Source organism: Giraffa tippelskirchi, chromosome 6 (assembly GCF_054371585.1).
Source record: "Giraffa tippelskirchi isolate mGirTip1 chromosome 6, T2T-mGirTip1v1.2.pri, whole genome shotgun sequence".
NCBI lineage: Eukaryota > Metazoa > Chordata > Mammalia > Artiodactyla > Giraffidae > Giraffa > Giraffa tippelskirchi.
Genome location: NC_137280.1, coordinates 35,077,249 through 35,100,837, shown reverse-complemented (window position 1 = coordinate 35,100,837; position 23,589 = coordinate 35,077,249). Strand labels below are relative to the sequence as shown.

Here is a 23,589-nt window from a genome sequence, read left to right as displayed (position 1 = left end):
TTTATACACTATATAGATATATGTATGTATATATGCATATGTACAATAATGACTTTACATTGCATATTGGAGAACACAGATCAATATCTACCATTATTATTCAGTTGTGAAGTTGCCTCCAACTCTTTGCAACCCCATGGACTGCAGCATGCCAGGCTGCCCTGTCCTTCACTATCTCCCTGAGTTTGCTCAAACTCATGTCCACTGAGTTGGTATGAAACCATTTACCACAGATTGGGACTTGAACCCATGTGCTGGGACATGACCAAGCCAAAACCCAGTTTGGGACTCTAACCCACATGGCTGGGACTCGAACCCACATAGCTGGGACTCAAACTCAGACAAAATCCTGCTTGGGATTTAAATCCACATAGCTGGGACTGGAACCCAGCCAAAACCTGCGGTACCTGGTTTCAGGACCAAAATAAACTCAAGTTCTTGATGCCTCATCGCAGAAAGAATTCAGTGAGAGACAAAGTGATAGGTAAGAAGTGGATTTATTCAGATTCAGAGAGAAGCACGCTTCACAGAGTGGGGCCATCGCAGAGCGTGAGTGCATCTGTGAAATGTGGTGTGGTTAGTTTTTATAGGTTGGGTAATTTCATATGCTACTGAGTGGGAGGATTATTCCAACTATTTTTCGGAAAAGAAAAGAAAGTTAGTCGTGTCTGATTCTTTGTGACCCCACAGACTGTGCTCACCAGGCTCGTCCATGGGATTCTCCAGGCAAGAATACTGGAGTGGGCTGCCATTTCCTTCTCCAGGTGATCTTCCCAACCCAGGGATCCAACCCAGGTCTCCCGCATTGCAGGTGGATTGTTTCCTGACTGAGCCACCAGGGAAGTCATTTTTCAGAAGGGGCGGAGATTTCCAGGATTGGGCCACCACCCACTCCTCAGTCTTTTGACAGTATCTTGGAAGTGTCATGGCACCCCTGGGTGTGTCGTTTCACTTGCTGATTGAGGATCAAAGTCTAGTCTTGTCTACCATCTTGGTTCCATTTGATTCTAATTGGTTTATGTTGTGTCCTTCAGTTCAGTTCAGTTCAGTCACTCAGTCATGTCCAACTCTTTTCGACCCCATGGACTGCAGCATGCCAGGCCTCCCTGTCCATCATCAACTTCTGGACTTTATTCAAACTCATAGCCATTGATTTGGTGATACCATCCAACCATCTCATCCCCTGTGGTCCCCCTTCTCCTCCCACCTTCAATCTTTCCCAGCATCAGGGTCTTTTCCAATGAGTCAGTTCTTCCCATCAGGTGGGAAGAAACTCATTGGAGTTTCAGCTTCAGCATCAGTCCTTCCAATGAATATTCTGTACTGATTTCCTTTAGGATGGACTGGTTGGATCTCCTTGCTGTCCGAGGGACTCTCAAGAGTCTTCTCCAATACCACAGTTCAAAAGCATCAATTCTTCAGCACTCAGCTTTCTTTCTAGTCCAACTCTCACATCCATACACGACTACTGGAAAAACCATAGCTTTGACTAGACGGGCCTTTGTTGGCAAAGTAACATCTCTGCTTTTTAATATGCTGTCTAGGTTGGTCTAGGTTTTCTGAATGTTGAGCTTTAAGCCAGCTTTTTCACTCTCCTCTTTCACTTTAATCAAGAGGCTCTTTAGTTCTTCTTCACTTCCTGCCACAAGGGTGGTGTCATCTGCATATCTGAGGTTATTGATATTTCTCCCTGCAATCTTGATTCCAGCTTGTGCTTCTTCCAGCCCAGCATTTCTCATGATGTACTCTGCATATAAGTTAAATAAGCAGGGTGACAATATATAGTCTTGATGTACTCCTTTCCCTATTTGGAACCAGTCTGTTGTTCCATGTCCAGTTCTAACTGTTGCTTCCTGATCAGCATACAGATTTCTCAAGAGGCAGGTCAGGTGGTCTGGTATTCCCATCTCTTTAAGAACTGTCCACAGTTTGTTGTGATCCACACAGTCAAAGGCTTTGGCGTAGTTAATAAAGCAGAAGTAGATGTTTTTCTGGAACTCTCTTGCTTTTTTGATGATCCAACGGATGTTGGCAATTTGATCTCTGGTTCCTCTGCCTTTTCTAAAACCAGCTTGAATATCTGGAAGTTCTCAGTTCACATACTGTTGAAGCCTGGCTTGGAGAATTTTGAGCATTACTTTACTAGCCTGTGAGATGAGTACAATTGTGTGGTAGTTTGAGCTTTCTTTGGCATTGCCTTTCTTTGGAATTGGAATGAAAACTGACCTTTTCCAGTCCTCTGGCCACTGCTGAGTTTTCCAGATTTGCTGGCATGTTGAGTGCAGCACTTTCATAGCATCATCTTTTAGGATTTGGAATAGATCAACTGGAATTCCATCACCTCCACTAGCTTTGTTCATAGTAATGCTTCCTAAGGCCCACTTGACTTTGCATTCCAGGATGTCTGGCTCTAGGTGAGTGATCACACCATTGTGATTATCTGGGTCATGAAGATCTTTTTTGTGTAGTTCTTCTGTGTATTCTTGCCACCTTTTCTTAATATCTCCTGCTTCTGTTAGGTCCGTACCATGTCTGTCCTTTATTGTGCCCATCTTTGCATGAAATGTTCCCTTGGTATCTCTCATTTTCTTGAAGAGATCTCTAGTGTTTCCTATTCTATTGTTTTCCTCTATTTCTTTGCACTGATCACTGAGGAAGGCTTTCTTATCTCTCCTTGCTATTCTTTGGAACTCTATATTAAAATGGGTATATCTTTCCTTTTCTCCTTTGCCTTTAGCTTCTCTTCTTTTCACAATTATTTGTAAGGCTTCCTCAGACAACCATTTTGCTTTTTTGCATTTCTTTTTCTTGGGGATGGTCTTGATCCCTGTCTCCTCTACAATGTCATGAACCTCTGTCCATAGTTCTTCAGGCACTCTATCAGATCTAATCCCTTGAGTCTATTTCTCACTTTCACTGTATAATGGTAAGAGATTTGATTTAGGTCATACCTGAATGGTTTAGTGGTTTTCCCTACTTTCTTCAATTTAAGTATGAATTTTGCAATAAGGAGTTCATGATCTGAGTCATCGACAGCTTCCAGTCTTGTTTTTGCTGACTGTATAGAGCTTCTCCATCTTTGGTTGTGTCCTTGGGGTATGCCATTCTTTCAAAAGTTGTGCCCTGCCCCTTTCCCTCCTGTTACAAGTGATGCCATCTTACCATCTCATCCTCTGTTGCCCTCTTCTCCTCCTGCCTTTATCTTTCTCAGAATCAGGTACTTTCCTAATGAGTCGGCTCTTCACATAAGGTGTTCAAAGTATGGGAGCTTAAGCTTCAGCACCAGTCCTTCCAATGAATGTGCTTAGTCGCTCAGTTGTGCCCGCTGACTCTTTTTGACTCCATGGACTTTAGCCCACCAGGCTCCTCTGTCTATGGGGTTTCTTTAGGCAAGAATACTGGAGTGGGTTGCCATGACCTCTTCCAGGGGATCTTCCCAACCCAGGGATCAAACCTAGGTCTCCTGCATTGCAGGCAGATTCTTTACCATCTGAGCCACCAGGGAAGCCCTTCTAATGAATATTTGGGGTTTATTTCCTTAATAATTAGTTTGATCTCCTTGCAGTCCAAGGCACTCTCAAGTCTCTTCTCCAGCACCACAGTTTGAGAGCAATTATATACCATATTATTTTCAATTTTCCATTATCAATGAGACAAATTATGTAGCCTATAAATGTCACTGTTTAGGAAACATTCGAGATAGAGTACATATACTTGACCAAACAGTAAAGAAATGAAAAGAAAAAAGGAGGTACAACTCAAGAGGTCATAATATTTATAATTATAATCAGAATTAAAATGATGCCTGTTCAAATAAAATAAAGAGTCTGCATATTTGGAAGAAGCAAAGTGCCTTGATGGCAAGCTCTGATCCTGACAGAGAAACTCTCTTCTTGTTCCTAAATGTCATGCGTGCATCTGTTAAGGAGAACTTTCTCTTTCAGGGCCAATTCAACTAACCAGCAGTGACAAGGATTACACAGGAAAACAGATACTCAGAACTCTTGGTAGGAGCTTTGGGCATGAAGCACCAAGGGGACCAATGATTCACTTACCCACTGGGGTGCTTAGTACTGCAAACCCTTGAAAATCTTGCTTGGTCTGCCTAGTACTAGGAGTGCCCTGAAAATGCAATAGGGAAAGAGAAGAATCAAATCATTAACTCTTTTCATATGAAAACATTTAAAGAGACCCCTGTACTTAAAAATAATATTAAACAAACATTAATCAAAAGCTAATCAAGGAAATATACACTGCTATATTTAAAATGCTTAACCAACAGGCTCCTACTGTATAGTACAGGGAACTCTTCTCAATGTTATGTGGCAGCCTGGATGGGAGGGGAGTTTGGGGAAGAATGCATACGTGTATGTGTATGGCTGAGTCCCTTTGCTGTCCACCTGAAACTATCAAAACATTATTAATTGGCTGTACTCCAGTATAAAATAAAAAATTTAAAAAAGAAAGTTTTTCAAGGAAAACCTTTGCAACTGTGTGATAAAAAGAACGTACTATCCAATTTTTTTTTTAAAATGAAAGTACTATATTATTGCCTGCATTAAAAAAAAAATGAGTCATATGATTTTTTGTAGGAAAGGGATTTTTGGGGTGTGGGGAGGAGTGAGAACAAAATGCCAAAGAGGGCTGTTTTGGTGTGGTTTTTTTTTTAAATTGCTGATAACCTATCAAATCTAGATTGGAGAAAATCCCAACAATGAAAATGTTAATCCATTTACTTTAAACAAAGGCCAGGACTTGAAGTAGACAGATAGGCTAGAGTTTGTCATTATTCAGGAGTGATTGGATTTGTTTGAAATTCAGAAACTCTTCAAAGAATGTTAAGGTTAAATTGGAGCAAAAGAGGCATTTTTTCATTTTGTTTTGGCTGATATGGGGACTTCCTGTATGTGTATTAGCATGTTTGTGTTTATTAAACTATAGGAAAATTCACTAAGATTAATTTACTGTACTACATTTTACTAATAAAAGACAAATCCTAAAATCAAAGACATGTTTCTATGCAATGGTTATTCTTAATATTCTTAACTCAGCTAATTTGTCATTATTTATTGGCAGAAGGAGAAGAGGGCAACAGAGGATGAGATGGTTGGATGGCATCACTGTCAATGGACACGAAATTGGGCAAACTCCAGGAGATGGTGAGAGACAGGGAGGCCTGGTGCGCTGCAGTCCATGGGGTCGCTAAGAGTCAGTCAGACACAACCTTAGTGACTGAACAACAACATTTAGACATAGCCTTAAATTGGGCTTCCCTGGTGGCTCAGTGGTAAAGAATCTGCCTGCCAATGCAGGAGACTCAGATTGGATACCTCGGTTGGGAAGATGCTCTAGAGAAGGAAATGACAACCTACTCCAGTCTTCTTGCTTGGGAAATCATATGGACAAAGGAGCCTTGTGGGCTATGGTCCATGGGGTCCAAAAGAATCAGACAGGACTCAGCAACTAAACAACAAGAAACTTAAATTACAGTGTAAATTATAATTCTGTTCTGTTATTTTCCATCAACATACTTTGCTTATGCTAGCACATAATTCTCATAGTTTCATAAAGGAGCTTCTATTGTATTTAAAGAGTCATTTACAGAGCAAGTATACAGTTATCCTTCCATATGCTCGGGTTCTGCAGGGGTTGAAAGTATGCAACAGAAAATAATTCCAGAAAATTCCAAAAAGCAAAACTTGAATTTGGCCATGTATCAGCAACTGCTACATAGTATCAATGTTGTGTTAGGTATCATAGGCAATCTAGAGATGATTTAAAGTATTTAGGAGGACGTAAGTGGGGTATCTGATGCAAATACTATGCCATTTTATATGAGACTTGGATTTTGGTATAGGTGGTGGTGGAAACTGTCCTAAAGCCAATCCCGAAGATCCCGAGGAATGACTGGATCTTTGAATGAAAAGAAAATACAAACTATGCTTTGAATCAATTTATATTCAACTCAGCTCCCTATATAAATGTATTTATTTATTGAATACATGAATTTTAAATTGAGAATTGAAGAACAGGGTAAACTTTATTTAAAACTCTTTATTATTTTTATTTATGGCTGCATTGGGTCTTCATTGTCGTGCCCGGGCTTTCTCTAGTTTCAGCAAGGGGGGCTACGCTTCTTTGCAGTTCACAGGCTTCTCATTGTGGTGGCTTCTCTTGTTGCAGAGCACAGACTCTAGGGAGCGTGGGCCTCAGTAGTTGTGCTGCACAGGCTCAGTAGTTGCGGTTCACAGGCTCTAGAGTTTGGTCTCAGAGTTGTGGTGCCTGGGCTTAGTTGCTCCATGGCATGTGGAATCTTCCCTGACCAGGGATTGAACCTGTGTTCTCTGCATTGGCAGACAGATTCTCATCCACCATACCACCAGGGAAGTCTGAAAGGGGTAAACTTTTTAAAGGAGTAGATCTAGTTGGCCCTGATGCTGGGAAATATTGAGGGCAGGAGAAGGGGGTGATAGAGGATGAGATGTTTGGATGGCATCACCAACTCAATGGACATGAGTTTGACCAATCTTTGGGAGATAGTGAAGGACAGGGAAGCCTGGCGTGCTGCAGTCATGAAGTTGCAAATAGTCAGACATAACTTAGTGACTGAACAATAACAACAAAGACTGGTGATGCAAGTACAGATATAAAGAGCATATACGATGAATCCCCACTGGTAGCAGAGTAACTAAATGCTACCCTTTCAACAAGGCTCGGAGAAGGCAATGGCACCCCACTCCAGTACTCTTACCTGGGAAACCCCGTGGACAGAGGAGCCTGGTAGCCTGCAGCCCATGGGGTCGCGAAGAGTCGGACACGACTGAGCGACTTCACTTTCACTTTTCCCTTTCATGCACTGGAGGAGGAAATGGCAACCCACTCCAGTATTCTTGCCTGGAGAATCCCAGGGATGGAGGAGTCTGGTGGGCTGCCATCTATGGGGTCACACAGAGTCGGACACAACTGACACGACTTAGCAGCAACAAGGCTCAGAGGGATGATAGTAAAACTCAAAGCATACTCAATATTTTATATTTGACTAAGTTTGTTCAATTTGTTATTTTATAAGGTCTTCATAATCTCTTGCAGAAGGAAATGGCAACCCACTCCAGTGTTCTTGCCTGGAGAATACCAGGGACACGGGAGCCTGGTGGGCTGCCGTCTATGGGGTTGCACAGAGTCGGGCACGACTGAAGTGACTTAGCAGCATAATCTTTACCTCCAAGATATTTCTTAAGTGCTTAGAACTCCATGCTTCCATTTCAGGGGGCATGGGTTCGACTCCTGGTCAGTAAACTAAGATTCCTGCAAGCCAAACAAGCAAACAAAAAACCAAAATATGTCTTAAGTACGTTTATTTCTTTCTCTGCCTACGCTGTCATTCCTTAGTCCAGGCCTTCATCATTGCTGTCTTGGGCTACAATTGATGACTTTTACTTTATTCCATTCTCCAAGCAACTGATAGAACAATAAATCAGATTATGCCACTCCCTAGTTTAAAACCTTCCTGGTTTAAAACCCTTAATCCTTAGAATAATATTATGGCCTTTAAGGTCCTCAGATCTAGTGCTTGCCTATCTCCAACATTCTTCCTGGTGGCTGAGATGGTAAAGAATCTGCCTACAATACAGGAGACCAGGGTTTGATCCCTGGGTTGGGAAGATACCCTGGAGAAAGGCATGGCAACCCACTTCAGTATTCTTGCCTGGAGAATCCCACGGACAGAGTTGCCTGGTGGCTTATAGTCCATGGGGTCACAAAGAGTTGGACAGGACTAAGCAACTTTCACTGCTACTACTACCTCCAACATAATCTCATGCCATTTTCCTCTCATTCACTTCACTCCTGGCAAGTCTTCTTTCAGTTCCTCCAACATAAGAAAGCCTTTCATATCTTAGGGTCTCTGAACTTGCTGTTCTACTTTAAAAAAACTCACTCTCTACCCTTAGCTAAGTTAGTTCCTTCTCATTTTTTGGCTAAACTAGTATCATACTCATCCTTCTTGGAAGTTTTTCTTTATTGTTCTTTTGTTTTCTTCATAATGTTTGTTACAATTTGTAACTGCTTTGTTCTGGTTTTACTTGGTTTTTTCCGTCTTGAATCCATGAGTACAGAGACTGTGGTCTTCTTGTTCTGGTGAATGCCTGGTACCTAAGGCAGAGCTTGGTGGGTAGTAAATGTGCAATAGAAACTCTTTGAAACCAAGCTTTAAAGTTTGAAATTATTTTGATTCTCTCTGGTTGGTTCCTATTTACAGTAACAATTTATTCATTCCACAAGTAAATACCAAGTGTTACTTTATACCAGGCATTGTTCTGGCGCTAGGTATATGAAAGTGAAAGTGATGTCACTCAGTCGTGACCAACTCTTTGCAACCCCATGGACTGTAGCCTATCAGGCTTCTCCATCCATGAGATTTTCCAGGCAAGAGTACTGGAGTGGGTTGCCATTTCCTTCTCCAGGGGATCTTCCTGACCCAGGGATCGAACCCGGGTCTCCTGCATTCCAGGCAGATCCTTTTACCCTCTGAGCCACCAGGGAAGCCCCAAAGTTGTGAGAAAGTGAAAGTGAGTCATGTAGTCATGTCTGACTCTTTGGGACCCCAAAGACTATACAGTCCATGGAATTCTCCAGGCCAGGATACTGGAGTGGATAGCCATTTGCTTCTCCAGGCGATTTTCCCAACCCAGGGATCAAACCCAGGTCTCCCACATTGCAGGCGGATTCTTTACCAGCTGAGCCACTAGGGAAGCCAGTAAATAGGACAGACAAGCATCCTTATCGTTTTTGAGCTTACGTTCTAGTGGAGGGAGACAGTCAGTAAGCAAAGAAGAAAAATGTCAGATAACGGTTAGTACTTCATGGAGATTTAGAACAAAATGATAGGCAGAGAGTAGCTACTTCAGGTTGATTACCAGAAAAGGCCTCCCTTTAGGACCTAATGGTATAGCACATGGAACTCTGCTCAATGTTATGTGGCAGCCTGGATGGGAGGGGAATTTGAGGAAGAAGAGATACATGCATATGTATGGCTGAGTCCCTTTGCTGTCACTAAATCTACCACAATATCATTAATCAGCTATACTCAAAATAAAAAGTTTAAAAAAAAAAAAGGCTTCGCTTTGGGATGTCTCTCTTCTGTCTCCCCTCATCTTTAGTCCTTGTCTTTAGTCCTTGTGTCTGCCTTAGTCTAACAGCTTAATGGATGGGCTTCCTGACTCAAGAATCAACGGCATATCCTGTTGCTAAACTGATCTCCTATTTGATGGTTGTGGGAAAGAGAGGAGAAAACCCGTGGAAAATTGTAATTTTCTCCTTTGTTAAGCACACAGATAGTAGCTTAAATCAACAGAACCCAGATCCAATTTTTACTCACCAAACAGAAACTTAGCTATGCATTAAGTGAATAAGGAATTAAAATTCGAGAGAGCTCTTTGAATTTCAGCTCAGAGACCTTTCTGATTAGTGCTGAGGGAGAAGATATAATTTAGAGTTACACCCTGGAGTGAGCAGGGAGTCCTTTTCTTTAACCACTGAGGCCAGACAGAAAAGGACATTCATGGAGCTCCAACTAGGTGGTATGAACTGTACTGAGGGCTTATTCACCTCCTATCACTGAGACCTCATAATAGCCCTCTACAATAGAGATAATTAACTTGCCTCAAATTTGCACAATTAGTAAGTGGTTGTGTAGTGACTGGGCTTCCCCGGTAGCTCAGTGGTAAAGAAGCTGCCTGGAATGCAGGTGATGCTGGAGACGTGGGTTCAATCCCTGGGTTGAGAAGATTCCTTGGAAGAGGAAATGGAACCCATTCCAGTATTCTAGCCTGGAAAATCCCGTGGACAGAGGAGTCTGGCAAGCCACAGCCCATAGGGTCGCAAAGAGTTGGACACAGTTGAAGCGACTGAGCACACACAAACAGTGTAGTGACTAGAACTCAAATTCAGGTAGAAGCCTTAAATTTTATAAATTGTTTTGTTATCAATGATAGTCTGAGAAACAAACAAGAACTACAAATCAGTTGAGGTAGAGTGGTACCTAGAACAATTATTTGTAAAATAAATGAATAAACAAATGAGAGCAATTAGGAATATTTATACCTAAAGTATCCTTGAGTCAGGAAGATCCTCCAGAGGAGGGCATGGCAACCCAATCTCGTATTCTTGCCTGGAGAATCCCATGGATAGAGGAGCCTGGTGGGCTACAGTCCATGGGATCACAAAGAGTCAGACACAACTGAAGCGACTTAGCATGCACACGTACGTAACTAAAATAGTCATTTAGGAAAATGAGCAGAGGAAGGAATTAAACACAGTTAAAGATTATTGTCCATTATTGAATGCAACAAATAGACATTCGTACTTCATGGTAGATGTTGTGCCATATTGAGGATATTTTTCCTGCTCTCAAGGACCTTATAGGGTAGTGGGGCAGGAAGATATTAATGCATATGTGCTTTGAAAGAAAAACACAGGCTACTTTGACAGTTGAGAACCCTGAGCTACTCTAGAGGGTCCTTAGCAGCTGAGTCTTGGGTTGGAACCTAAAAGGTAGAGAAGAGTTTGTCAGGCAAGTAAGTAGGTATGAGCATTCAAATCAGAGTGAGCATTTCATGCAGCATCACACCATTTCACCTCAAGGTAGAAAGCAGTATGGTATTTGAAAATTGGAAAGGAACCACTTTGGGTGGAGCATGGTAAATAGAGTGGGGGCAGGGAAGGTGGAATGAAAAGGATCATGTATGGACTTAAAGATTTGGGGCTGCATTGTGAGACAGTAAAGAATTTTAAACCAGAGAGAGACAAGACCAGATTTGTGTTTTTAAAAGATCACTATGTATGCTTGATAGAAAACAAATTGGAGGGAAATCAACTTGAATGCAGAAAACCTGCTTAGGAGGGGTTATTATAAGAATATAAGTGAGACTTGATAATACCTCTCTTTGGGTGGAGAGAACTAGATGGATTCAAGATGTAGAATAGATAGGATCTGGTGATTGATTACATTAGAATATGAGGCATGGTCTTCTCTAGGGCTCAACAGTAAAGAATCCACCTGCAACGCAGGAGACATAAGTTTGATCCCTAGGTCAGGAAGATTGCCTGGAGGAGGGCATGGCAACTGATTCCAGTATTCTTGCCTGGAGAATCTCTAGAATAGAGAAGCCTAGTGGGCTATAACTCATGGAGTCGCAAAGAGTCAGACACAACTGAAGCTACCAAGCACGCACATGAGGCATGGGAATATTTCTGGAATGACTGGCCATATTTTTATGTAAGAAAGTGGTGTTAATTAATGACCCCAAGTGAAATGGGACGAGAATGGAGAGTGAATATCATCAAGTTCAATCTGAAGAAGTAAGCAGTTAGAAGAATGAGGCGGGGCTGGCCTGTGACTGGCAGTTGTGAGAAAGTAAGGTTTGAAACTCATTGGCTGAGAACAGTTCAGTTCAGTCGCTCAGTCGTGTCCGACTCTTGGCGACCCCATGAACCGCAGCATGCCAGGCCTCCCTGTCCATCACCAACTCCGGGAGTTTACCCAAATTCATGTCCATTGAGTCGGTGATGCCATCCAACCATCTCATCCTCTGTCGTCCCCTTTTCCTCCTGCCTTCGATCTTTCCCAGCATCAAGGTCTTTTCAAATGAGTCAGCTCTTCGCATAAGGTGGCCAAAGTATTGGAGTTTCAGCTTCAACATCAGTCCTTCCAATGAATACCCAGGACTGATCTCCTTTAGGATGGACTGGTTGGATCTCCTTGCAGTCCAAGGGACTCTCAAGAGTCTTCTCCAACACCACAGTTCAAAAGCATCAATTCTTCAGTGCTCAGCTTTCTTTATAGTCCAACACTCACATCCATACATGACTACTGGAAAAACCACAGCCTTGACTAGACCGACCTTTGTTGGCAAAGTAAGGTCTCTGCTTTTTAACAAGCTGTCTAGGTTGGTCATAACTTTCCTTCCAAGGAGTAAGCATCTTTTAATTTCATGGCTGCCATCACCATCTGCAGTGATTTTTTTTTTTACAATGATCCCTAAACTTGTTTTTGTCTTTTTTAGGAGAAGGGACCCTGGAGCTATGGTAGAGTCCCTGCCCCTCCTGTGGAGAGTAGGGTAGGGGCTAGATTGCTCCTTATGGGTAAAAAAAATTTTTTTTGGCAAACAACACCATAAATTACATTTGTTTATAAATCATAAAATATTGTTAATCTCTACATTAAATATTAGTAATTATTTTACTGTAAAGCTTTCCTTTACAGTAAAGGAAGGCTCAGACAGTAAAGAATCTGCCTGCAATGCTGGAGACCTGGGGTTCGAGCCCTAGGTCAGGAAGAATCTCTGGAGAAGGGAATGGCTACTCACTCCAGTATTCTTGCCTGGAGAATTCCATGGACAGAGGAGCCTGGCAGGCAACAGTCCATAGGATCACAAAGAGTCAGACAAGACTGAGTGACTTTCACTTTCTTTTTTAACATAAATAAATAGAAATAAAAATTATATCAATATCTTCTTGTAATCCAATAGATCATGAAACTTCAGAGGTTATGGGTCTAGAGAGTTTTGAAAAGCAAAGTACCTTTATTTCAGACATACATGTCCTAAAAGCACTAAAGCCACCTTTAAATCTTTTAATTTAGATGAACTCATAAAGCAGTCAAGTTAAAGTTTTTAAGGTTAACAATCAATCAATAAGTCATTGAACAAACAATAATACAAAGGAAGGTTCCTCAATTCTAAGCTAAACATCAAATTCCTTACCTAAACTGAGAGGCAGGCCATCTGGGAGCCAAGTGGCAATTTCAGAAAAGGACCTAAAGCCTGGCTGCTCCCAGTATACATACAAAACTTCAGATCTCATAGGATGTTAGATTAAAAGTATGTTTATCTATTAGTTGGAGCTATTTTAGTTTTGAATGACAGAGACACAATTTGAATCTACCTAAGCAAAAAGGGGCTGGAGTAGGAAACAGCAACCCACTCCAGTATTCCTGTCTGGGAAACCCCATGGACTGTATAGTCCATGCGGTCACAAAGAGTCAGACATGACTGAGTGACTTTCACTCTCTAACTCAACAATTAACAATGTCTTAATATCATCAAATACCCAGTCGACGTTAAAATTTCTTGTTGTTTCATAATTTTTTTCCCTTCAGTTCAGTCACCCAGTCATGAGTTATGCGACCCCATGGACTGCAGCATGCCAGGCCTCCCTGTCCATCACCAACTCCCGGAGTTTACTCAAACGCATGGTCATCGAGTCAGTGATGCCATCCAACCATCTCATCCTCTGTGGTCCCCTTCTCCTCCTACCTTCAATCTTTCCCAGCATCAGGATCTTTTCAAATGAGTCCAATCAGGTGGCCAAAGTATTGGAGTTTCAACATCAGTCCTTCCAATGAATATTCAGGACTGATTTCCTTTAGGATGGACTGGTTGGATCTCCTTGTTGTCCAAGGGACTCCTAAGAGTCTTCTCCAACGCCATAGTCCAAAAGCAACAATTCTTTGGCGCTCAGCTTTCTTTACAGTCCAACTCTCACATCCATACATACTGGAAAAACCATAGCTTTGACTAGACAAATCTAGTCTTACAGGAGATTATTTGCATCAGAATACAAATGGTATTCAAATATTACATTTGATTGCTATAACTGTTGCCTTTCTCTTTTATTAAGAGCTCATACTTTATGAGGATAGATAAGAGCAGAACAGTTAAATTTGAAGTAGAAATTGACAGGTAGTAAAAGACACAGGAAACTAGAATAAAATGGGAATTCAAATATAACTTTTGGTGACAATCTCTAAAAATAATATTATTGTTCTGAAACAAAACAGAACATTGGAGAAGTTGATATATATTACATGATATATGCAATGAACATGATATATATTACACTGCTTGTAAAAGGATAGATTTCTTCTATTTCTAAGCACTCAAATATTTTCCTGTATCTAGGAAATCCAATGCACAAATAGACACAACAGATAAAGATACATTAATTCCTAACTAGTTTACAGATTCCTAAAGACTTTGTTATGGTAATTTTAAATACAAAAGTAGACATAATACCCTGGATAAGCTTCAACAATAATCATGACTAATCTTGTTTCATATATAGCCCCACTCTGTTTTTCTCTCCTGTATTATTTTGAAGCAAATCCAAGACGTCATATCACCATATCTATAAACATTTTGGCTTCTATCTCTAAAACACAAGGATTAAAAAAATAACAAAAATGCCATTATCACACCTAAACTATTAGCAATGATCACTTAGTATCATCAAATATCCAGTTAGTATTCAAATTGCTAGTTGTATCATAAGTTTCATAAAGGAACTTCTTTCATATAGTGTGTTTGTTTGAATGAAGATCTTAGTAAGATCTACAAATTACACTTGGTTGATAATTTCTTAAGTCTCTTTTACTGTATAGGTTCTCCTTCCATTTCTCTCCTTTTTTTTTGAATTGAAGTTTACTTGATTTACAATGTTGTGTTAATTTCTTCTGTACTGCAAAGCGATTCAGTTATACACACACACACATATGTATATATATGTTCTTTTCCATTATGGTTTAATTTATCCTGGGATAGTGAATATAATTCCTTGTGCTATACAGTAGGACCTTGTCCATCATTCTATATGTAATAATTTGCATTTACTAACCCCGAACTCCCATTCCATCCGTCCCCCTCTCCCTGCCCCACTAGCAACCACAGGTCTGTTTTCTGTGTCTGTGAGTCTGTTTCTGCTTTGTAGATAGGTTCATTTGTGTCATATTTTAGATTCCACATATAAGTGATATCACACGGTATTTGTCCTCCCTCCATTTCTCTTCTTCCCTCTCTGCAATATATTTGTTGAAGAAACTGAGTCCTATAATATATTCCACATCCTGGATTTTGCTGGCTGCAGCCCCATGATGTCATTTAACATGTTTCTCTGTCTTCGTTATTTCCTGTTAACCTAGTAATTTATCCTAAGGGATTGACCTTGTACAGGTTTGGGTCTTTGAAAGATCACCCCTGGAATTCTTCGGGTGGTCCAGTCTTTAGGGCTTGGCGGTTTTGCTGCCAAACCTGCGTTCAGTCCCTGGTCAGGGAACTAAGATCCCACAAACTGCATGGTGTGGCCAAAAAAAAGAAAAGAGAAGATTGCTTCATAGATGGTGTCATGTTCTTCCATCAGAAGTTGCATAATATCTGGTTGTCTAGCTACCTGATATGTTGACAGTTAGTGAGGATCACTGTCTATATCAGCACTGCCCAAGAGAAATATAATATGAACCATATATGTAATTTTAAGTGCTCTAGTGCCCCTACTTTAAAACAAGAATTTTTTTTCTTGACACTCCACTCGACTTGTGGGTTTTTTGTTCCCCAGCTGGGAATTGAAACCAGGCCTAGCGATGAAAATGCTGAGTCCTAACCATTTGACCACCAGGGAATTTCTGAAATAAAAATAATTTTTAAAATATATTTAATTCAATATATCCAAAATACTACCGTTTCAACATTTAAGTGTGTACTGAAATCTTTTATATTCTTATTTTCATACTAAGTCTTCAAAGTCCTGTGTATTTTTTTCCACTCACAGCCAGTGTGTGCTAGAGCCTGCTCACACAAGCCTCTGAGAGCCAACTGTAGGCATCTCCTCCCAACTCCGTTCATGACATCCCTTTGGTGGCTCGAAACTGGCTATGATGGTAGTACTCACTCCACAGCAAACACCAAAAGTGGGATTTTTTCCACCTCAGTGAGCTAGTTATTAAACATTTACCAGCACACCATGGCTTACATCACATTTCATTTTAGACCAGCCACATTTCAAGTGCTCAGTAACCATGTATGGCTGGTAGATATTGTATTGCATAACCCAGTAGGGGTTTGCAAATGAGTGCAACTTACTGCCATTTCTTCTTTTTATTAGCTGGAACAGCTCTACAAATTTTTCTTCACTGAATTTAGCTACCCTGCGTGTGTGCCTAGTCGCTTCTGTCATGTCCGACTCTGCGACCCCATGGACTGCAGCCTGCCAGGCTCGTCTATCCGTGGGTTTCTCCAGGACACGAACACTGGAGTGGGTTGCCATGCCCTCCTCCAGGGGATCTTCCCAACCCAGGGATCAAACCCAAGGCTCTTGAGTTTCCTGCATTGGCAGGCACCATCAGGGAAGACATAGCTACCCTAATGTACAGTAAAATCAAGGAAGGCAAGATAAATCTTTGACTCTTTTTCTTTATTAGCTAGTGTTCAAGCGAAGAGGAACTAAAGAGCCTCTTAAAGAGGGTGAAAGAGGAAGAGTGAAAAATTCGGCTTAAAATTCAACATTCAAAAAAACCGAATATCATGGCATTCAGTCCCATCACTTCATGGGAAATAGATGGGGGAAAGGTGGAAACAGTGATAGACTTTATTTTCTTGGGCTCCAAAATCACTGCAGATGGTGACTGCAGCCACAAAATTATAAGACGCTTGCTCCTTTAAGAAAAGCTATGACAAACCTAGACAGCATATTCAAAAGCAGAGACATCACTTTACCGACAAAGGTCTATATAGTCAAAACTATGGTTTTTCCAGTAGTCATGTATGGATGTGAGAGTTGGACCATAAAGAAGGCTGAGCACTGAAGAATTGATGTTCTTGAATTGTGCTGGAGGACTCTTGAGAGTTCCTTAGGCTGCAAGGATATCAAACAAGATAATCCTAAAGGAAATCAACCCTGAATATTTATTGGAAAGACTGATGTTGAAACTGAAGCTCCAATACTTCAGCCACCTGATGCAAAGAGTCAACTCATTGGAAAAGACCCTGAGGCTGGGAAAGATTGAAGGTGAGAGGAGAAGGGACGACAGAGGATGAGATGATTGGATGGCATCACTGACTCAATGAACATGAGTTTGAGCAAACTCTGGGAGATGGTAAAGGACAGGAGAACCTGGAGTGCTACAGTCCATGGGGTCGCAAAGAGTCAGACACGACTTAGCAACTGAACAACAATAAGTTAGTGTTCAAAACAATGTCAGTTCTCCAGCAAAAATAACCAATTAATATTTTTTGGTGTCATTGTGAACTCATGGATTCTAACACTGAGCTACTTCAATCCGTCACAATTATTATTTTCATTGATTTTAAATTGTCCATAGTTGGTCAGTGGAAGCCTCTTCAAGCTGAGAGACCACATTTAAACCATTGTGCTACCACTGGCACGATCCAAATTTTACAGTTTACAATCACAATGATTAGGAAGTGATTGACCTTATTTTCTAGATCAGAGGTTCAAAAATCTGGGATTCATTGACCCAGATTCTTTCAAGTGCTCACCTCTGTGACTAGCAGTTATATGTGGGAACTTGGAGGCTCTGTTAGAAATTGAGGAAGGGCCTGAACCAGAAGAATGAGCACTTGGTAGACAAAACAATAGACATCCAAAGATAACATATTTAAACTATTACAAAGAAAATTTTAAAGCACATGGTCCTTCTCATGTCATTGATTGGTTATTTTGTTTACATACCTATTAAGGAGGTATGATACTCATTGAACTGTTGCTCTGAGTATAAAAGTTAGTTCAAAGAAACAGGAATCTCTGTGAAATTCTTGAATCCCTGAAGGTTTTTGACTTTACCAAACTGAAAGAGAGTGAGTGCTAAAAGAAATTTACATCCTTTAGAAAGTAGAACAGAAGGCACAGTTGCACATATTTAAGAAGACAGAGCCTCTTTTTGCTTCATGTGAGTTTAAGGAAGATGTACCTTTTAATCAGACTGTACTTTAGCTATGAAAAGTAAGTTTCACCTTAAACAATCTCATCTTAAGTTCATCTGTGATAAAATAAAATGGAAAAAGAAAGAGTTCTAACCAAGCAACTATGGTGTCTCTGACTTAGTGTCTTCTCACTGAAGTCTCAAGGGCACTAACAGTGATCGAACAATCCTACTAATCAACCAGACTGGCAGATAGGTATGTAAGTCATGTGCATATGCTCGCATAATTTTCAGGGAGAAAAAATATGAAGAACTTGTTTTCTAGTAAAAAGAGAATACACAACAACCAAAATATTCAAAGAATGTGTTGTTAAAATTCATCAGGTATTCCAAAATAAGCAAAGAAGTATTTCCATGATTTTCTTTTTAAAGACAAAAATATCAAGAAAGGTATCAAACCTGATGTTTAATGTTGTAGTTGTCTTGTCATATTTAAGGTTTTTCAGTAAAATCTTTGCACAAATACATATGTAGATAATTTAATAAACAAAAACAACTATAAAACATGCTAGTGGGGAAAAAAGTAAACAAGGAAAGTTACTAGGCAAAGAAAGGCAGAGATTCTGAGACCCACAAATGAGAAACTGTTATCCTGTGCATTTTATATTAGAATCTTGGTTATCAATTTTTTCAGTAGGGGCATAAGAGGAGGCTTAAGAGATAATTTAGAAAAATGAAAATGTTATGGACTATATTTGAATTTTTTTATACAAAATGGAAATAGTATAATACTATGGGAAGAAAAAAATGTATGCTTTTAGAACTTAAGTGATCTATTTTATTGAAGGAAAGAATGGGGCATAACTAGTCATTCTTTCTATTCTTGTAACACTGATGATTCTAGTAGTCCTGTGCTTTCAATAACAGTAAAAAAAAAAAAAAAGTAATTTTTGTGGCTTTTCCTTCTAAGAGGGGCTTGCATTGCTCCAAAATACATATATGTATATATATTTATTCTTCAAATATATATTTATATTCTTTAGTCTAAATACTTTCATTTAGAAGTGTGTTACTTAACAATCCTGATTTGGCTAGCAATGTTTAAATACATGACTTAGTCATTTATGAGAGTTCGGCACTAAAGTTAAGCAATTATACGTATTCATGTTTACTATATTCATTTCAGCATTATAGGCTTCAGTGATTTCTAGGGAACTTGAAAGTACATCGAGAGTTATTGTCCTTGCTTAGTCACTGTATTTTGTATTATCCATTTCAGTTAATCTGTTGCAAATTCAAGATGATGATATCATTGCTTCTACTTGTGTTCTATTACATGCAGTCATAATGATACTGTCATTTTTTTAGTCAACATCTATGGAAAGATTACCAGTGCGAGGCACTATTCTAGTGTGCTATGGATCAAACGTAAATGGATCAAATGTGACATGATGTCTTTTTAGAGAGTTCATAGCATAGTGGTACAGACAAATCCATACACAGGCATGTTAATGAAATGTGCTAAGGGCAATGATAGACATGAATTCCAGGTATTATAAAGGCACAAAAATAGGAGTGTGTGTGTGTCTGTGTGTGTGTGTGTGTCTGTGTGTAGGAAGGTAGGTAGGTAGTAGAAAAAGACTCTCTAGGAAGAGGTGATAACTGAGGTTGGTTTTATTAAAGAACAATTAGGAATTGAGCAAATGATGAGGAAGAAGATTGAAATGGGGAAGGTGTTCCACACAGAGACAGAGAAGAAACAGCACAATTGCTAGAGAGGGAAGTGAAAGGCAAGACACATAAAGAGATGATGAGGGATTAAAATAGAAAGTTAGATGGGGGCCAGGTCACAAAATTCAAAATGCTAAGATATGGACAGAGCTGGCACTGAGACTAGAAGATTATTTACGAGGCTGTTGTACTGTTCAGGATAAGAGAGAACTAGGCCAGTGATAGCAGAGGTATAGAGTAGGAAAAGCATTCAAGAACCAAGTAGGAAGGTAATTAGAAAGACTCTGGTGAGTTGAATGTGGGATATACAGAAAATAGAAGAGTTAGAGACAATTGTGGAGCGTAGCATCAATACCAAACACAATAGCAATTACAGGAGAAGAAGGAGGTTTGATGGGAAGTGATGACTTCAATAATTTGAGACTTGTTGAGTCTGAGGTGTACCAGGAACGTTCTTGTAGCAAACAGTCAGCAGCTCTGGAGAAAGTCCTGGGGTGTAGCTGCAGACTTGGTGTCATTACCAAGTGATACTCAAAATCATATCAACAGTTCAAGTAACTCAGAAAGAACGTAGAGTTGGTGGAGTGTTTCTCAACTCACTGTGAAGTTGCACTTTTATTTATTTATTTTTTAATAAAGGTTGATGTGGACCATTTTTAAAGTCTTTATTAAATTTGCGACAATATTGCTTCTGTTTTTTTTTTTTTAATTGTTTTGGTTTTTTGGCCACAAGGCGTATGGATCTTAGCTCCATAAACAGGGATCAAACCTCCACCATCTGCATTGAAAGGAGAAATATTAACCACTGGATCACCAGGGAAGTGCCTGAAGTTACACTTTTAGAGCATTTATCTCACTATTAACTGTAGACTTCAGATGCAGTACCTATCACAAGTGGATCAACCAACTTGACTTATCATTAATTTAACTATCTTTGGGGTTATTCTCCAAAGTCTAGACATTGAGGCTCATGTTAAGTGAAGAAGCACAAAACAACAACAAAGCAAAAAAGCAAATGAACAAAAGCATCTAAAATGGAATGTATTGACGGTTTTTCAGGACCATTTCTTACATTCCAGGGACTGGACAATACCCACAACATACTAATTCTTCAGTTTGCTCCACCTCTTAGGTCAGCTTTTACACCAAACTTTATCCATTTGACAAAGACGTCACTAAAGTTCCAGTGATTGAGTTCTTTGTCTAGTACTACATCTTTTGACAATATGCTGTCAGGGTAATAATTAGCAATAACACCTTAAGACTATTTGTGGAAATTTTTAAGTGGCAGCTGAATTCTTTGATTAACTTAACAAAAAACTCACTCAATCTCTATTATTTTCATTGACTTTTAAGTTAAATCAAAACTATTTTCTGAGCAACTTTCAGGAAAGAATCGTGAACAAAACTCTTGTAATGACATTTCAGAGCCATGTGTGGCAACCATGCAGATTAGCACTGACACAATTTCCAAGAGTTACTAAAAAGAGGTCTTGTGCAATTGGACAAAATGAGTGGGTGCAAAGATTATTTTAAAAGTAGGGCCACGACCTCCAACACTTTCTGTTGTCTTTGCTATGATCCATTAAATGGAAGAAAGTGCTGTTTTCTTTCTTACAGCAATAGTCTCTGAGCAGTGTGGGACCGAGGCATTGTCTAGGAATGAAGGCATAGTTTTGTCATTGCTTTTAGTGGCAAATATGGGCTACCCTCACCTCTTCTCCTATGCCCTATGTCCATGGTAAACAGTTTGCTAGAGCAATTCACAATTCTAAGTCCCAACAGTTCCAGGTGGCCACAGCAGTTTTTGATGGTCCATGACACTGCTTCAGGGTCCTTCTAATCACAAGGCTCTGGAATAAGTAAATTACTTATCAATTTGAGATGACAAGCAAGATGGAAGTCAAGATCCATTGCTGGTCAAGACCTTCCTTTTCTTTTTTAAAATGTTAATTAATTAATGACTGTACTGGGTCTTCTTTGCTGCGTGCAGTCTTTCTCTAGTTGCGAAGAATGGGGGCCACTCTCTAGTTGCGGTGCTTGGGCTTCTCTTTGCAGTGCCTTCTGTTGCCATAGAGCATGGGTTCTACAGCATGTGGGCTTCAGTAGTAATGGAGCATGGGTTTAGTTGCCCTGCGGCATGTGAACTCTTCCCAGACCAGGGATCGAACCCATGTCGCCTACATTCGCAGGCAGATTCTTTAAGCACTGGACTACTAGGGAAGTCTAAGACCTTCCTTTTCTACACTGGATTTAAGGTAGGCATCAAATGTGATTTTCCTTGACATTAAAAAGTGGGCTGAGAATATAAAGACAACCAGAATTGAGCTCCTTCTTCAAGGAGCTCACAGTGGAGAGAGGGAGACACACATGGGATAAGAGAAGTAAGCAGGGTTCCTTCACATTCAGCATTTAATCTGATTTCATCATTTAAACAAGAAAGGGGATATGAAAAAGAACATGCTCTTAATCTATGTCATCCTATGCAAGTGCATGGCATACAAAGCTTTTACTTCCTGCCCAAATTGATGTCCATGAGACCAAGGACAGATAAGCTATATCATTTGGTAATAGAAGGGTATTGAGAATGATCTCTTTGAAACAATACAGTCAAAATGGACTGAGCATTAATAATACAAAAACTTAGCTAGATAGACATAAATAGCCAAAATAAGATGGTTTACTAGAAATTCTGTATTTAACATGGAGTAGACCCAAGCATAACATTAGGATATAGAAAGCTACTGTATAAGAAATTTAAGAAGGTTCTTCCATAATTGTCAAAGTGAGTCTTGAAAGTACAAGGTCCAGCCAAGGACTCCAAAGTCAAAGAGGTTTGTGGAAAAAGTGGAAGAGATTCAACAGAGAGTCACAGAGATGATTAAAGGGTTGGAAAAATAGGAGCTAGAAATTATTTAGCCTAAGTTAGAGAAGACTACCAGGTTTCTTAATAACAGTATTCAAGCGAAGGAAAGGTTGTTATATACAAGATGATGAACAGCTGCTTTCTATCTCAACTGGAGAGTGGACAGAAGAAACAGACTTTGATTACAGCATGACAGATCTAAGTTAGACATAAAGAAGAACTTTTTGAGAATGATGATTACTGGATGAGAGACATTCTCGAGATCTTCTTCTTGCACTTTTCCCTTAAATGATGTGTTTCACTGGGTTCTTTTTTAATTTTCTATCTCTTCTCACTTTACATGTTCTCCTCAGTTTATTTCATTTATTCTGGCTTTAATTACCCATTCATTATAAGCTGATAATTATTCATCTCTAAATATTTCCAATCTAGACTACTTTCTAAATGTCTCCTGAACATCAGACTTCTGTCTTTTACTTGTTCATAACTGATAACCTCTATATCTCCAGTTTCATTCTCTGGTCTATATGATGGTCGACCATTTCTATCTAAAAGCAAGCCTACTGTGTCATTTCTTTGTCTACAGGCTTCTAACGGGGTCCATTACTCACTTGCTTTCCATCATTTGGTCCCTTTACCTTGCCAGTATCATCTCCTGTCCCAAATGTTATTAATCCCAAGATAATTTCACTTCCTTCATCCCACTGTGCTTTCATGTACTTGTGCTTTTTTAAAGTCCCTGTACTCTTCACTCCTTCTAGAACACACCTTCCCACTTCTTTTTGTGGTCAACTTCTACACTTCGGTTCCAGGAATTTTTCTCTGACCTTACCATGTCAGACTTGAGTCCCTCAATAAACGTTCATGAATTTCCATGAAAACTTCCTTTGAATACTTTAATGTTGAAGTTATTATGAATAAGAGGCTCCCAGGGACTTCCCTGGGCTTCCCAGGTGGCGCAAGTGGTAAAGTACCCACCTGCCAACACAGGAGACGTAAGAGACATGGGTTTGATCCCTGGGTCAGGAAGACATGACTGAAGCAACTGAGCACACACACATACAGGGACTTCCCTAGTGGTCTAGTGACTAAGACCCCATGCTCCCAATGCAGGTGGCCTGGGTTTGTTCGCAAGTTAGTGGCTCAGACAGTAAAGAATCCGCCTGCAATGTGGGAGACCTGGGTTCGATCCCTGGGTTGTGAAGGTCCCCTGGAGGAGGGCATGGCAATCCACTCCAGTATTCTTGCCTGGAGAATCCCCATGGACAGAGGAGCCTGGTGG

At 40.0% G+C, this 23,589-nt stretch overlaps 1 long non-coding RNA gene across 1 annotated transcript in view; it reads right to left on the bottom strand.

Moving 5' to 3' along the window:
• Positions 1 to 2,746: 2,746 nt before the first annotated feature.
• LOC145511566 (uncharacterized) overlaps positions 2,747 to 23,589 on the bottom strand; it is a 39,520-nt gene continuing 18,677 nt past the window's right edge. Inside the window, exon 3 of the long non-coding RNA XR_014057954.1 lies at positions 2,747 to 4,122. This is a non-coding gene — a long non-coding RNA (uncharacterized LOC145511566). The remainder of the gene's footprint in view (positions 4,123 to 23,589) is intronic.